Raw genomic sequence first — 15529 nt, 5'->3', positions numbered from 1 at the left:
AGAATTTCATTTAGGACTATTTTCTCAGAAATAAAATGAAATCAAAGGGTGTCTATTTGATCACAGAGGGCTAAGTCTCTTATTCTTCAGCAACAGAACCAACCATAAGGGAGGACACTCATTCACTCAAGACCAGTGAACAACTTCAACCTGCATGCACTGAGGAAACCCTCTGCTGGGCTCAAATGCACTTTGTACTAGATAACTGAACCTACAGAACCTACAGAGGGCAGACCAACAAGACAAAGATGGCTGACTCTAAGAAAGGGGACCAAGGCCAAATGCAAAGCTAAAGGCTGCCACTAACTGGTGGTCACAAGATGAACATCACAAGACCTCACATATTCAGCATCAAAATGAATACAGACACTCTGGAGTCCTAGAAAACACATGGACAGCAGTCTCATTACCATGATCATCTTTACCTGACTCTTCATTTGTCATCTAGTACATATACATGTTTTTTCTGTTTTACACTGAGCACTTTCAACTGTGCATTATTATGACCTTTTCTGCATAATGCAGCACTCAAATTTTCTCTTTTTGGCAACTGACTAGGTTTCACAGGCTTGTCTTACAAAGATTACATGGCAACAATATGGCAATTTTAATACACATACTATGATTATGTAGGAACATTCAAACAACTAGGGTCATGGCATCTGGTCCCTTCACTTCATGGCAAATAGATGGGATAACAATGGAAAACAGTGAGATACTTTATTTTCTAGGGCTCCAAAATCACTTTGGACCGAAACTACAGCCATGAAATTAAAAGATGCTTGTTCCTTGGAAGAAAAGCTATAACAAACCTAGATAGTGTATTAAAAAGCAGAGACATCACTTTGCCAACAAAGGTCCGTCTAGTCAAAGCTTTTGTTTTTCCAGTAGTCATGTACGGATGTTAGAGTTGGACCATAAGAAGGCTGAGCACCAAAGAATTGATGCTTTTGAACTGTGTTGTTGGAGAAGACTCTTGAGAGTCTCTTGGACTGCAAGGAGATCCAACCAATAAATCCTAAAGGAAATCAGTCCTGAATATTCATTGGAGGGGCTGATGCTGAAGTTGAAACTACAATACTTTGGCCACCTGATGTAAAGAGTTGACTCACTGGTAAAGACCCTGATGCTGGGAAAGATTGAGAGCATGAAGAAAGGGATGACAGGGGATAATAAGATGGTTGGATGGCATCATCGACTCAATGGACCTAAGTGTGAGCAAACTCTGGGAGATAGTGAAGGACAGAGGAGCCTGGTGTGCAGCAGTCTACAGGGCCGCAGAAGAGCTGGACATGACTGAGCAACTGAACAAGGAGAGCATCCATGTATTTGAGAATGGTGAAGCACTGTGTTGGCAACTTACTCTCCAAAACTTCAGGATACAAAAGACAGTTGGTTCTCTACCTAGAACTTTTCTGTAAGCTTGAAATTTTTTTAAGTTTTAATGAAATTAGCTTTTAAAACTGAAAAAAAAAAAAAAAAAAGTAAGAGGTAGTAAATCCAAACTTCCTCGTAAAAGGACAAGAATCTAACAAATCCCACTATCAGTAAAAGAAGACCAGTTTCTGAGCAGGGGAACTGCCCCTCAGCTGGGGAAAATAGGAAGTTCTTTATATTAGATGAGGTGGAAGATATATCTGTTAGCCTAAAAAGATCCTGCCGAATGAGAAAACACTCATTGCATCACTTCTTCGACAATCCAAGATGCTATTCAATCAAATCAGTCAGAACAAATTGAGTCATAACCAGACTCCTAAAACCATCTTGGTCAAAATATTTTTAAAGTTTTCTGGCCTTACTTCAGAGAAACTTAATAACAAAAAGGTTGCATACTTCTGCCCAAAGCTATTTAGTTGGAGGAAAGGGAGAAGAAAAACTTCTGGCTGAGTACATATGGTTACAATACATAAATAAAAGGCTTACTGAATTACTTCATTAAGGGGGCAAATCTTTATTTTTATCAAATTCTTTTTCTTCCTTTGGAAAGAAAAAATAAAGAATGCTTATTTAATAAGCACAGAGGACAAGATGGTTGGATGGCATCACCGATCCAATGGACATGAGTTTTGAGCAAGCTCCGGGAGATGGGGAAGGACAAAGAAGCCTGGTGTGCTACAGGCCATGGGGTCACAGAGAGTCAGACACAACCGAGTGACTGAACAAAAACAACAATTTAATAATTAAATGCCAAAAGCAAGATCCCAACACTTACTTTTATGAAGTCTTAGTTCATAAACCTAAGTTTAAAAAAAGTTTAGTTTAAAAAAGTTTAAAGTTTAGTTTAAAAAAATCTAAAACATTAGATTTTCAAATGAAAACTCATGCGTTTGTGGCAATCTAGCTAAAACATATTGAGCAGTGCTCAGTAAATATTTCCCAATTTATTAATAAACAGATTTACTGGCAACCCAGTCCAGTATTCTTGCCTGGGAAATCCCATGAACTGAGAAGACTGGCAGACTACAAACCACGGGGTCACAAAAGAGTCAGACACAACTGTAGTGACTTAGCATGCACATTACGTATTTCAGATACTCTCAGACACTTTTAATTGACCTCACAGTGTTCCTGATACTCTCAGATACTCTCCAAAATAGCAGAGACCACTGTAGAGAGTAGAGGACCAACATTTATTTGAATTTGATATCACAAATAAGCTCCTGAACAAGTACAGCCACATTTTGTAAGAATTCAAATAGACCATGTGTATGATAAAGATTGAAAACAGAAGTCTAACCTATTTTCAATTCTGCATAGAATATACTTCTTCCTACCTTAAATACGACAACCACCAACAAACCAAGAACATTAAGTTGTCCAATTCCTCTACTGAATTCAAAGTACTCTCTTATTTACTAACTCACTACAAATACAGGGACTTAGTCACAGTTCATCTCTAGGTTTTTCAGAGCAGGATTATTTATAGTGACTCATTCTGAAATAATTCAATTATAGTCAAGTGGACTGCAGTCCTTTACAGGAAAAAGTGTAGATAAGTGAGGTGGCCTGAATTCTGTTCTAGGTCTACCCACACAAGTCAAATCATTTAAGCACAAAGGCACTCATCTACTACATGATTTTCTAAAGGATCTTTTGCACTTCAGACACTCTGAGCATATGCCTTTATCAAGAGTATTTTGGGCCTTCCTTGGTGGCTCAGTGGTGAAGAATTCACCTGCCAATTCAGGAGACACAGGTTCCCTTCTTCATCCAGGATGATCCCACATGCCACAGAGCAACAAAGCCCAAGTGTCACAACTATTGAGCCTGTGCTCCAGAGCCCGGGAACCACAGCTACTGAGCCCACACGCCGCAATTACTGCAGCCCGTGTGCTCTAGAGCCTGTGCTCCAGAAGAGAGGCCACCGCAGTAACAAGCCCATGCACCACGACTACACAGCAGCCCCAGTTTGATGCAACCAGAAAAAAGCTGGCACAGCAACAAAGACCCAGCACAGTCAAAAATTTAAAACATTTTAAGAAAGAGTATTTTGTTGAATTTCCAGCATTTGAAAAGGTTGTCAATCTCAGGTACCATTAGCCGAACACAAGTATCAGGGTTATTCCCCAGGGACAAACCATACCCAAGTAGTCCGAAAGACAAAGGCAACATGCTAAGTCCTAGGAGACTGGGACTGCTGAACGGGAAGCCTGAGTTTCTACTGTTAATGTATTATAGAATTAGATCAGATCAGATCAGTCGCTCAGTTGTGTCTGACTCTTTGTGACCCCATAAATCCCAGCACGCCAGGCCTCCCTGTCCATCACCAGCTCCCAGAGTTCACTCAGACTCATATCCATCGAGTCAGTGATGCCATCCAGCCATCTCATCCTCTGTCGTCCCCTTCTCCTCTTGCCCCCAATCCCTCCCAGCATCAGAGTCTTTTCCAATGAGTCAACTCTTCCCATGAGGTAGCCAAAGTACTGGAGTTTCAGCTTTAGCATCATTCCTTCCAAAGAAATCCCAGGGCTGATCTCCTTCAGAATGGACTGGGTGGATCTCCTTGCAGTCCAAGGGACTCTCAAGAGTCTTCTCCAACACCACAGTTTAAAAGCATCAATCTTCGGCACTCAGGCTTCTTCACAGTCCAACTCTCACATCCATACATGACCACTGGAGAAACCTATGGAGCCTTGACTAGATGAACCTTTGTTAGCAAAGTAATGTCTCTGCTTTTCAATATGCTATCTAGGTTGGTCATAACTTTCCTTCCAAGGACTAAGCGTCTTTTAATTTCATGGCTGCAGTCACCATCTGCAGTGATTTTGGAGCCCAGAAAAATAAAGTCTGACACTGTTTCCACTGTTTCGCCATCTATTTCCCATGAAGTGATGGGACCAGATGCCATGATCTTCGTTTTCTGAATGTTGAGCTTTAAGCCAACTTTTTCACTCTCCACTTTCACTTTCATCAAGAGGCTTTTGAGTTCCTCTTCACTTTCTGCCATAAGGGTGGTGTCATCTGCATATCTGAGGTTATTGATATTTCTCCCAGCAATCTTGATTCCAGCTTGTGTGTTTTTCAATCCAGTATTTCTCATGATGTACTCTGCATAGAAGTTAAATAAACAGGGTGACAATATACAGCCTTGACAAACTCCTTTTCCTATTTGGAACCAGTCTGTTGTTTCATGTCCAGTTCTAACTGTTGCTTCCTGACCTGCATGCAAATTTCTCAAGAGGCAGATCAGGTGGTCTGGTATTTCCATCTCTTTCAGAATTTTCCACAGTTGATTGTGATCCACACAGTCAAAGGCCTTGGCATAGTCAATAAAGCAGAAATAGATGTTTTTCTGGAACTCTCTTGCTTTTTCCATGATCCAGCGGATGTTGGCAATTTGATCTCTGGTTCCTCTGCCTTTTCTAAAACCAGCTTGAACATCAGGAAGTTCACGGTTCACATATTGCTGAAGCCTGGCTTGGAGAATTTTGAGCGTTACTTTACTAGCGTGTGAGTTGAGTGCAATTGTGCAGTAGTTTGAGCATTCTTTGGCATTGCCTTTCTTTGGGATTGGAATGAAAACTGACCTTTTCCAGTCCTGTGGCCACTGCTGCGTTTTCCCAATTTGCTGGCATATTGAGTGCAGCACTTTCACAGCATCATCTTTCAGGATTTGGAATAGCTCAACTGGAATTCTATCACTTCCACTAGCTTTGTTGGTAGTGATGCTTTCTAAGGCCCCCTTGACTTCACATTCCAAGATGTCTGGCTCTAGGTCAGTGACCACACCATTGTGATTATTTGGGTCGTGAAGATCTTTTTTGTACAGTTCTTCTGTGTATTCTTGCCACTGCTTCTTAATATCTTCTGCTTCTGTTAGGTCCATACCATTTCTGTCCTTTATCGAGCCTATCTTTGCATGAAATGTTCCTTTGGTATCTCTGATTTTCTTGAAGAGATCTCTAGTCTTTCCCATTCTGTTGTTTTCCTCTATTTCTTTGCATTGATCGCTGACGAAGGCTTTCTTATCTCTTCTTGCTATTCTTTGGAACTCTGCATTCAGATGCTTATATCTTTCCTTTTCTTCTTTGCTTTCGCTTCTCTTTTTTCACAGCTATTTGTAAGGCCTCCCCAGACAGCCATTTTGCTTTTTTGCATTTCTTTTCCATGGGGATGGTCTTGATCCCTGTCTCCTGTACAATGCCACGAACCTCCGTCTATAGTTTATCAGGCACTCTATCTATCAGATCTAGGCCCTTAAATCTATTTCTCACTTCCACTGTATAATCATAAGGGATCTGATTTAGGTTATACCTGAATGGTCTAATGGTTTTCCCTACTTTCTTCAATTTAAGTCTGAATTTGGCAATAAGGAGTTCATGGTCTGAGCCTGGTCTTGTTTTTGCTGACTGTATAGAGCTTCTCCATGTTTGGCTGCAAAGAATATAATCAATCTAGTTTCAGTGTTGACCATCTGGTGATGTCCATGTAGAGTCTTCTCTTGTGGTGTTGGAAGAGGGTGTTTGTTATGACCAGTGCATTTTCTTGGCAAAACTCTATTAGTCTTTGCCCTGCTTCATTCCATATTCCAAAGCCAAATTTGCCTGTTACTCCAGGTGTTTCTTGATGTCCTACTTTTGCATTCGAGTCCCCTATAATGAAAAGGACATCTTTTTTGGGTGTTAGTTCTAAAAGGTCTTGTAGGTCTTCATAGAACTGTTCAACTTCAGCTTCTTCAGCGTTACTGGTTAGGGCATAGACTTGGATTACTGTGATATTGAATGGTTTGTCTTGGAAACGAACAGAGATCATTCTGTCGTTTTTGAGATTGCATCCAAGTACTGCATTTTGGACTATTTTCTTGACCATGATAGCTACTCCATTTCTTCTGAGGGATTCCTGCCTGCAGTAGTAGATATAATGGTCATCTGAGTTAAATTCACCCATTCCAGGCTGCGCTTTGCTGGAGCAGCCGAGAAGAGATACCCCACGCCCAAGGTAAGAGAAACCCAAGTAAGACGGTAGGTGTTGCAAGAGGGCATCAGAGGGCAGACACACTGAAACCATACTCACAGAAAACTAGTCAATCTAATCGCACTAGGACCACAGCCTTGTCTAACTCAGTGAAACTAAGCCATGCCCGTGGGGCAACCCAAGATGGGCGGGTCATGGTGGAGAGATCTGACAGAATGTGGTCCACTGGAGAAGGGAATGGCAAACCACTTCAGTATTCTTGTCTTGAGAACCCCATGAACAGTATGAAAAGGCAAAATGATAGGATACTCAAAGAGGAACTCCCCAGGTCAGTAGGTGCCCAATATGCTACTGGAGATCAGTGGAAAAATAACTCCAGAAAGAATGAAGGGATGGAGCCAAAGCAAAAACAATACCCTGTTGTGGATGTGACTGGTGATAGAAGCAAGGTCCGATGCTGTAAAGAGCAATATTGCATAGGAACCTGGAATGTCAGGTCCATGAATCAAGGCAAATTGGAAGTGGTCAAACAAGAGATGGCAAGAGTGAATGTCGACATTCTAGGAATCAGCAAACTGAAATGGACTGGAATGGGTGAATTTAACTCAGATCTGTGCGTATGAATGTGGAGAAAAACAGGGAGCTCAGAGACAAATGGGTACCTTGCAAGCTTTCACAAATTCCCAGAAATTGAGGTCAATGACCTCTAAAGCAGTGTCCTACTCTTTCACTTGCCATTTTCTCTCTCCAGTTTCTACATTCCATGTATTTCACAGCTGAAAGTCATGGACACTTGGTCATAAAGTTAAAATTGGCATGAGAAGTTGGTTTTTAAGAAAAGATAGTAACATCAAAACTGGAGAGCGAAAGAGAGACACAAATACACCCTAAACCAATCATTAAGAGTTGAAAGCAAGCAGAATGTACACAAGGAGGGTGACAGAGAGATGTGGATAAACAAGAAATATGATGAGAAAAGAGTAAGGAAGAGTCTAGCTCAGACTAGACTGAGAGTTGGTTGGGTCGGTCGGGTGGCGCAATAAGAGAATCAGGTGACAGAAAATCCAGGTTCAACTGCTGGGACACACCAAAGACAACTTCATTCATGATGCATAAACTGTTATATGAAACTGTTTTCAAGTTTTAAGACTCCCTTTTAATGTCTTTTTCTCCCCAAACTCCACCTCAAAGCATTTATACTTTCAGTGTTGAGACAACGTGCCTGTGCATACAGTTTCTCTGACCCCAGACAATAGCAACTCTTGAGTCTTCCAGAAACCAGTACCAGAGATCAGAGAACACCGCTAAGGAATGGGGAATAAAAGAATAAATCCCCACAAAACAATGATGGGCCCTCTCTGTTTTCAGCAGAGAAAGAACTTCCCTCCAAAAAAAACTAGAGAAAATCAAGACTACATTTTAAAATAGCATATGGAGAATGATTTAGGACAATTTTGAAGGACAATTCAGAACAAGGCCTGGTATGATTTAGACTTTATTTATGTGCTCATATCTAAAAGTATGGCACACATATCTTTGAAAAAACACAGCTAGTCCCTAAGGACCTACACTTTCACTGAAGGCTATTCTTTCTTGCTTGCGTGATATCTAAGTGCTTATCAGCTTTCTGAAGAGCCAAATCAAAATTAGCTGATAATCTAAAAGGTATGATTGATCACATGCCAAATCACCTTGCTTTTTTGTGCAATCTGTGTATGCATGCAGATGTCTAGGAGGGTGAGATTTATTATAAAAATCTGTACTTAATCAAATATATCCAACAGTTGGGGTGAGCAGTTCTCTCTGACAGGAGTCTGCAATCATTCAATTGTGATTCACAAACAGTTGTGGTCAAGTTAACTGCTACCTCAAACTTCCAAGCCTAAGAAAACTTCCAACAGGAACAAGGAGAATGAGAATCAAAACTTATTAACACATCTACTAAGTATCAACATCATCATTACACCTATTGTTAACCCAGTTTTACCTCATGCATAGGGAACCGCAGCTCAGAGAGATTAAAAAAATGGCTTGCCCAAAGTTTAATTTTTTCTTTTTGGCTGTTGTTTTGTTTTAGTTTTTTTGGCTGTGCAGCACAGCATACAGGATCTTAGTTTCCCTGACCAGAGACTGAACCTGTGCTCCCTGCATTGGAAGCGTTGAATTTTAGCCTATGGACCACCAGGGAAGCCCCTGTGCTCAAAGTTTAAAGCTATGAATCAGAGCCTGTCTGATTTCAAACACTATACTGACAGCTTCATCAAAACCATAACCTCCTAACTTAAGTGGAAATGGTCAGATCTGTAAAAATAAAAAGCTGCTTCTCACTGGAAAATATTGAAAACTCTTAACGGTTTTCCCCCACCTAATCCCATAATAAGGGAGTCAGGGTCAGGAGATCTGACCAAGATTTCTGCTTCCTGTTTCAAAGACTTTCTTGTGTTGGCTGGTAGGAACTGGGTCTACTAATGGGGGCTAGGAGAGCCTAGATGTCTTTTTTATGATTCTAGACTAAACAGATGAACATAAAGAGGAAGTCTTCAAGGAAATGCAGACAAGGCTCTTGGAGCATTCCCCTTAGTTACACCTCAGCAGTTAATCTTTTTGGTGTCAGGACCTCTTTGAACTCTTATAAATTACTGAGGGACTATAAAGAGCTTTTGTGTATGTGGGCTATAATGTATCAATATTTATCGTATTAGAAATTAAAACTGAGTTAAATTAAATTAAATTCATTCTAAAATAAAATAATGACTCCATTACATTAACTTACATGTTTTATGAAAAATAACTAATTTTTCCCAAAAAACAAAATCATGAAAAGTTTAGCAAAATCTGGGAACTCTCATGGTAGTCCAGTGGTTAGGACTTTCCACTTCCACTGCCGAGGGCCTGGGTTCAATCCCTTGTTAGGGAACTTAGATCCTGCAACCCAACGAGTTTAGTTAAAAAGAAAAAACAACTGAAAACGGCTTACACTTTTGCAACTCTATTCAATGTCTGGCCTAATAGATGATAGCTGCATTCTCATACCTGCTTCTGTAGTCAATCTATTGCAATACGATGTTTTGGTTGAAATTTATGAAGAAAATTTGACCTTACACAGACTGGTACTTGGAAAAAGGAGAAGTATTTTAAAAGCTTTTTAAGTTAATTTTGTATATTATTCTTTGATACTACATCAAAATTCAACATGTGGTTAGCTTCTTAGAGTTATCTACAATGTGGAATTTGAAATCCTATCAATGAAAGTTTTCCTGTTACATTAAATACTCTGTTATAGTAAATCCACTGGCCTAAAGTAAAAAAAATCATAAAACAAACCCACTCACTGATGTGTCTTGAACTTTGACTGGGTCTTTTACCCATGCTTGATTTTTCACATCATGCATTGGTCATTTTGGAAAAATGTGCAGATTTTCAAATGTCCACATATTTCATATAATACTAAAAATTACATGCACTAATATTATCAGCAAGCTCATATAAAAACTCTCATCCCAGTAACTGAAGCAATGGGAAGCTGTCAGATTTAGAACTAAAGATACAAGACTTCCAAAAGTTTCATTTTTTTTTCCTTCAAGCTCAAAATTTTATCACTGGTAACAAATAGAAGTGATAAGCTCACTTCATTCATTTTTGAAAAAATTTCGGCCATAATACCCAAGTCTGAATACCCATAGTCTGTCAGTGGTTCTTCAAAGTAAAAACAATGTTCCATGGGAAAAGCTCCATATTGTCACCCTGCTTATTTAATTCATATGCAGAGTACATCGTGCGAAATGCCAAGCTGGATGAAACACAAGCTGGAATCAATATTGCCTGGAGAAATATCAATAACCTCAGATATGCAGATGATACCACCCTTATGGCAGAAAGCTAAGAGGAACTAAAGAGCCTCTTGATGAAATGAAAGAGGAGAGTGAAAAAGCTGGCTTAAAACTCAACATTCAAAAAATGAAGATCACGGCATCCGGTCCCATCACTTCATGGCAAATAAATAGGCAAACAATGGAAATAGTGACAGATTTCCAGTTTCTTGGACTCCAAAATCACTGTGGACAGTGACTGCAGCCATAAAATTAAAAGAAGTTTGCTCCTTGGAAGAAAAGCTATGACAAACCTAGACGGCATATTCAAAAGCAGAGACATTGCTTTGCTGACAAAGGTCCATATAGTCAAAGCTGTGGTTTTTCAAGGAGTACAGATGTGAGAGTTGGACCACAGGCTAAGCACTGAAGAATTGATGCTTTCAAATTGTGGTGCTGGAGAAGACTCTTGAGAGTCCCTTGGATAGCAAGGAGATCAAACCAGTCAATCCTAAAGGAAATCAACCCTGACTCTTCAGTGAAAGGACTGATGCTGAAGCTCCAATACTCTGGGCACCTAATGCAAAGAGCTGACTCATTGGAAAAGACCCTGATGCTGGGAAAGATTGAAGACAGGAGGAGAAGGGGACAACAGAGGATGAGATGGTTGGATGGCATCACTGACTCAGTGGACATGAGTTTGAGCAAACTGTAGGAGATACTGAAGGACAGGGAAGGCCTGGTGTTCTGCAGTTCATGGGGTTGTGGAGTCGGACATGACTTAGTGACTGAACAACAACAACGGGAAAAGCAGTTCGCTCAGGTTTTCTTGGAATAACCACTGCACTTCACATAGCACAAGTGTTTTGCAAGTACCTCCCAGTTCACCACATAAAATATTTAAAAGCAAACTGTCAAAGATAAAGATTTAATAAAATAATATTGATTGCTTTATCAAAGACAATCATAAACAAAACTGTCTTTTTTTTTTTTTTAAGCTACAAATGCATGGCTATGAAGCACAGGCTGACTGACAGCACAGGGTGGAGTCCCGACCATGATTCTGGTGAAAGGGCCAACAGTTTGACCCTCCATTGCTTCTGTTGATTCAGTATCAACACAGTGACAAGGTAAAACAGTATTTCAGTATTGCTGCGAAGGGACTTCCCAGGTAGTCTGATGGTAAAGAATCAGTTTGCCAAGCAGGAGACATAGGTTCGATCCCTGTGTCAGCAAAATCCCCTGGAGAAGGAAATGACAACCTACTCCAGTATTCTTGTCTGGAGAATTCCCATGGACAGAGGAGCTTGGCGGGCTACAGGCCATGGCGTCACAAAAGAGTCAGACACGACTTAGCAACCACACAACAACAATGTTGCTGTGAAGACAGTTGTGACCTGTGGATTCTCTGAAAGGTCTTAGGGAGCCTCAGGGCTCCACAGTCACCCTCTGAGGACTGGGAGATGCATCATCTCGCATGCCTTTCCCAGCCCTGCCCACTTCCAACTTTCTCCTAAAACTTCTCCGGGAGACCTTCTTGGAAGTTCTCCTTCACTATCTTGTCTTAAAAGTTTAGTGAGAAAAGTCAGTCTATTTATAGTCTGAGAGTAGGGTAAGAGTGCAAAGAATATTTATTATTAAAACCTAAGTGAATGTTTTTGGAGAAGGCAATGGCACCCCACTCCAGTACTCTTGCCTAGAAAATCCCATGGATGAAGGAGCCTGGTAGGCTGCAGTCCATGGGGTTGCTAGAGTCGGACACGACTGAGCGACTTCACTTTCACTTTTCACTTTCCTGCATTGGAGAAGGAAATGGCAACCCACTCCAGCGTTCTTGCCTGGAGAATCCCAGGGACGGGGGAGCCTGGTGGGCTGCCGTCTATGGGATCGCACAGAGTCGGACACGACTGAAGCGACTTAGCAGCAGCAGCAGCAGCAAGTGAATGTTTTAAATTCCTAGTATCATCCTTTCTAAGAAAGTTAAAGCAGTCAAATCTAATAATAGTTACACCTACTTTCCTGAGCAGTCTCTGTCAGATGCAGAGTGCCCGTTCCTCAGTGAGCTCAATCTGGCTCCAGTCTGTGGCTCTCGGTAACACACACCTCTAAGGTTCCTTCCGGGACTCAGTCCCCTGTTAAATCACAACGCTGGCCTCCAGGTCTTGACAAATGCCCCTTTAGTGTCTGTTCTGTATGGACCTGGGTATGAGACAGGAAAACATCTGGAGCTACTAAAGATTAACAGCTGGTCTCAGCCAGGAGCAGGCTCATCCAAAGGCGACCATAATCACCACCCTCACAGGACCCTCAATTTCTGTGGGCTGGGCTAAAGAGCTATATTTTAATAAGCACATTGCAAGTGGTTCATATGTTCATGCAAGTTTGGGGAAAGTTGCACAAGCCTCTTAAGATGTACACAGGGTGCTGTCCCAGGAGAAACCAATGTGTCAGTTCAACCAACACAATCTGATTCTGTCAAAGAATCTTGAGTGCCTCAGCTGGAATCTGACTGAAGTGAGCATTTAATGCCTTTAGACGTGTGGTGGACATTATTCACCCCACTAGTAAGTTCCTCTGCTATGCTTGAGTTTTCACTGTTCTGTAACTTTCTAGATTTTTTAATTTTTTTTTACTATCAACAATATTTTATCGCTTCTCCCTTCTTTTACCTCACTTATCTATATGAACCAACTGTCGCCTATTTTTTTATTAATCTAGTATTATGAAACTCACACCCTGGTTCGGCCCACCAGCCTCCCTCTGGGCAGCATCCTCTCTTGGCCTTAGCCTTGGCCTGTTTCACTCAGCCACGTGTACATTCTGTCCCTACACAGGACCACATCCCGATATTATGGGCACTCCACGTTCCCCTCCTCTCACCTAAATTGTATGCCCTGAGAAGCTGAGTTCTGCCACCAAGCCTTGCTCACAAAAGCCTCTGTTCACTTCTTCCTGTCTAAGCTGGTTCAACCCCCTTCCTCCAGATGATGCCAAGTCTTTCACAGATGGGTGCAACACGGTCAATCAAAGCATGGACTTTGAAACCCAAGGCAGACCTGGTTTGGATTCCAGTCCAGCTATTAGATCTTGGGCAAGTCATTTAAATTTTCTGTGCTTTACTACCTTCATCAATAAAAATATAAGTAGCACCTACTTCCTAGGATTATCTAGCACCTGGCATCTGAGTGATCGGTAAACGGCAGTAACTATACACAGTGCTGAACAAAGAGTAGTAACTACAATGATTCCAATAAAATTAAAGCACAGCCACAGTCACAGGAGCAAGTTCTGGTATGCTTTTCAGTAACTTTCAAATGCTACGTGTGGTTATTAACGCAGGTAAAGTACAGAGCTAGAATGGAAGACAACATTTCTTATCTCAGATATCTGAAAAGCTCCATGGCAGGACACAGCACACTAAACATGAAGCACTGTCATTATCCCAATGTTTTTAGATCTTCCAGGCAGTAATGACTGCTTTCAGTGAGCTATGAAGGACTGGACAGCTTTATTTTCTTGTACCTAGACTTCCCCCTCTTTAAAGTGAGGATAATAGTAACAGTTAACATTGACTGAGGGTTTTCTAATGTGCCAGGTACTATTTCAAGCATTAAATGAAGTCGTTTAACCCTTTGGTATCTGAATGACGGCTCTCTCCATCCTCCAGGTGAGAAAGTGAAGCACAGGTTAGAGGGCTCAGTCTTGGCCAGAGTACGTGATCTCTCTTCCTCTTAGACTGTGAGGGCTACAGACAACAAAATTTGGTGCTTTTCTGACAACAGACATTCTGATACTGAAGCAGGCAGAGAAATGGGAAAAGGGAGAAAGACCTGATGATCTGTTTGAGCCGTGAATCCAACTATCTCTGGGACTGGAATACCTCTAGACTTCCCAGCTATAAAAGCCAACAAATATCCCTTTTCATAGCGAGTTTAAATTGGGTTTTTGTCCCTTAAGTTTCCTTACCAAGACCTGTTCTTAAATTTTACTGAAGTATAAAGAGTCTTGAAAAGCTCTGAGCTTCAATCTGTCCTCTATAAGCACCATGCATTTAGGAAAAGGATATTCAAAATAAGTATAAAGATTGAACACAATTCCTCAAATTTTGAAGCCACACCCTCTTGGTGAGCAAACCAAACATGACCAAGGTCAGCCTGAACTACTAGATCACATCCCCACCCCACCTCCCTTCCTCAGTCAGTGGCTTCATAATGGCAGCCACATATTTTCCATCCACACAAGCAGACACACATCAAAGTCAATACTGAGCCTGCCAAGCGTAACACATGTGGATGTACTTTCATGAAGAAGATATGTGTAAACATAATACAGCACAGCACATTCTGACACTAAAACATGGGAGCGAAGACTGGAATGTAGAACAAATGCCCAGCCTGTAATACAGAGGACACACATTCTACTCAAGTTCCCATAGACTAGTGAACATACTTCCAATTAATCGAGTAGCTAATTCACGGACTCCAGTCTCTTATCACTTCTAATCACTTCAGAGGGTAGTTGCAGTTTATCATTTTTGAGGAAACCCTGTAAGAAAAACTGACATTCCTTTATCTCTTTTCCCTTAAAAAATACAACCAAACAAACCGTGAATTACTACATGCCAAGACCACGACCTTACCCTCAGTGTGATCACAACAACTGCTCTGTTCTTGTTAGCTTTGGCACTAGGCTGAAGATCTGGACTGCAATGATACTAGAAAGGCCGGGCTCCACAACTCTCAGACTGCTAAAGTGCCAGATGAGAATATAACCTTCAATTCACCTAACTCTTAATTATTCCTACTGCTAAGTCGCTTCAGTCGTGTCTGACTCTGTGAGACCCATAGACGGCAGCCCACCAGGCCCCACCATCCCTGGGATTCTCCAGGCAAGAACACTGGAATGGGTTGCCATTTCTTTCTCCAAGGCATGAAAGTGAAAAGTGAAAGTGAAGTCGCTCAGTCATGTCCAACTCTAGTGACCCCATGGACTGCAGCCTACCAGGCTCCTCCATCCATGGGATTTTCCAGGCAAGAGTACTGGGGTAGGGTGCCATTGCCTTATTCCTGCTGATGACTAAATAATTCAAAATGGATTTTTTTTTTTTTTTGGCTCATACATGGTTTAGCACCATAGTGGGATGAGGAAAAAGCTGAATGATGACAGAGAAGTAAGTAGTTTATATACTCTGTTGGTAAAAAGCAGGGTATAAATAAATACAACCTTCAGCATTCAACAAACATCCACCAAGTGCCTATTCTGAGTATACAAAATAAGTAAGACACAGAATTGGACCCCTCAAGAAG

General features: G+C 41.2%; 1 protein-coding gene across 3 annotated transcripts in view; it reads right to left on the bottom strand.

The window, feature by feature from the left end:
- TTC27 (tetratricopeptide repeat domain 27) overlaps positions 1–15529 on the bottom strand; it is a 178122-nt gene that overhangs the window by 90566 nt on the left and 72027 nt on the right. The window lies entirely within an intron of this gene.

The sequence above is a fragment of the Bubalus kerabau genome, chromosome 11, assembly GCF_029407905.1.
Source record: "Bubalus kerabau isolate K-KA32 ecotype Philippines breed swamp buffalo chromosome 11, PCC_UOA_SB_1v2, whole genome shotgun sequence".
Taxonomy (NCBI): domain Eukaryota; kingdom Metazoa; phylum Chordata; class Mammalia; order Artiodactyla; family Bovidae; genus Bubalus; species Bubalus kerabau.
This window is presented reverse-complemented; position numbering and strand designations above follow the sequence as displayed.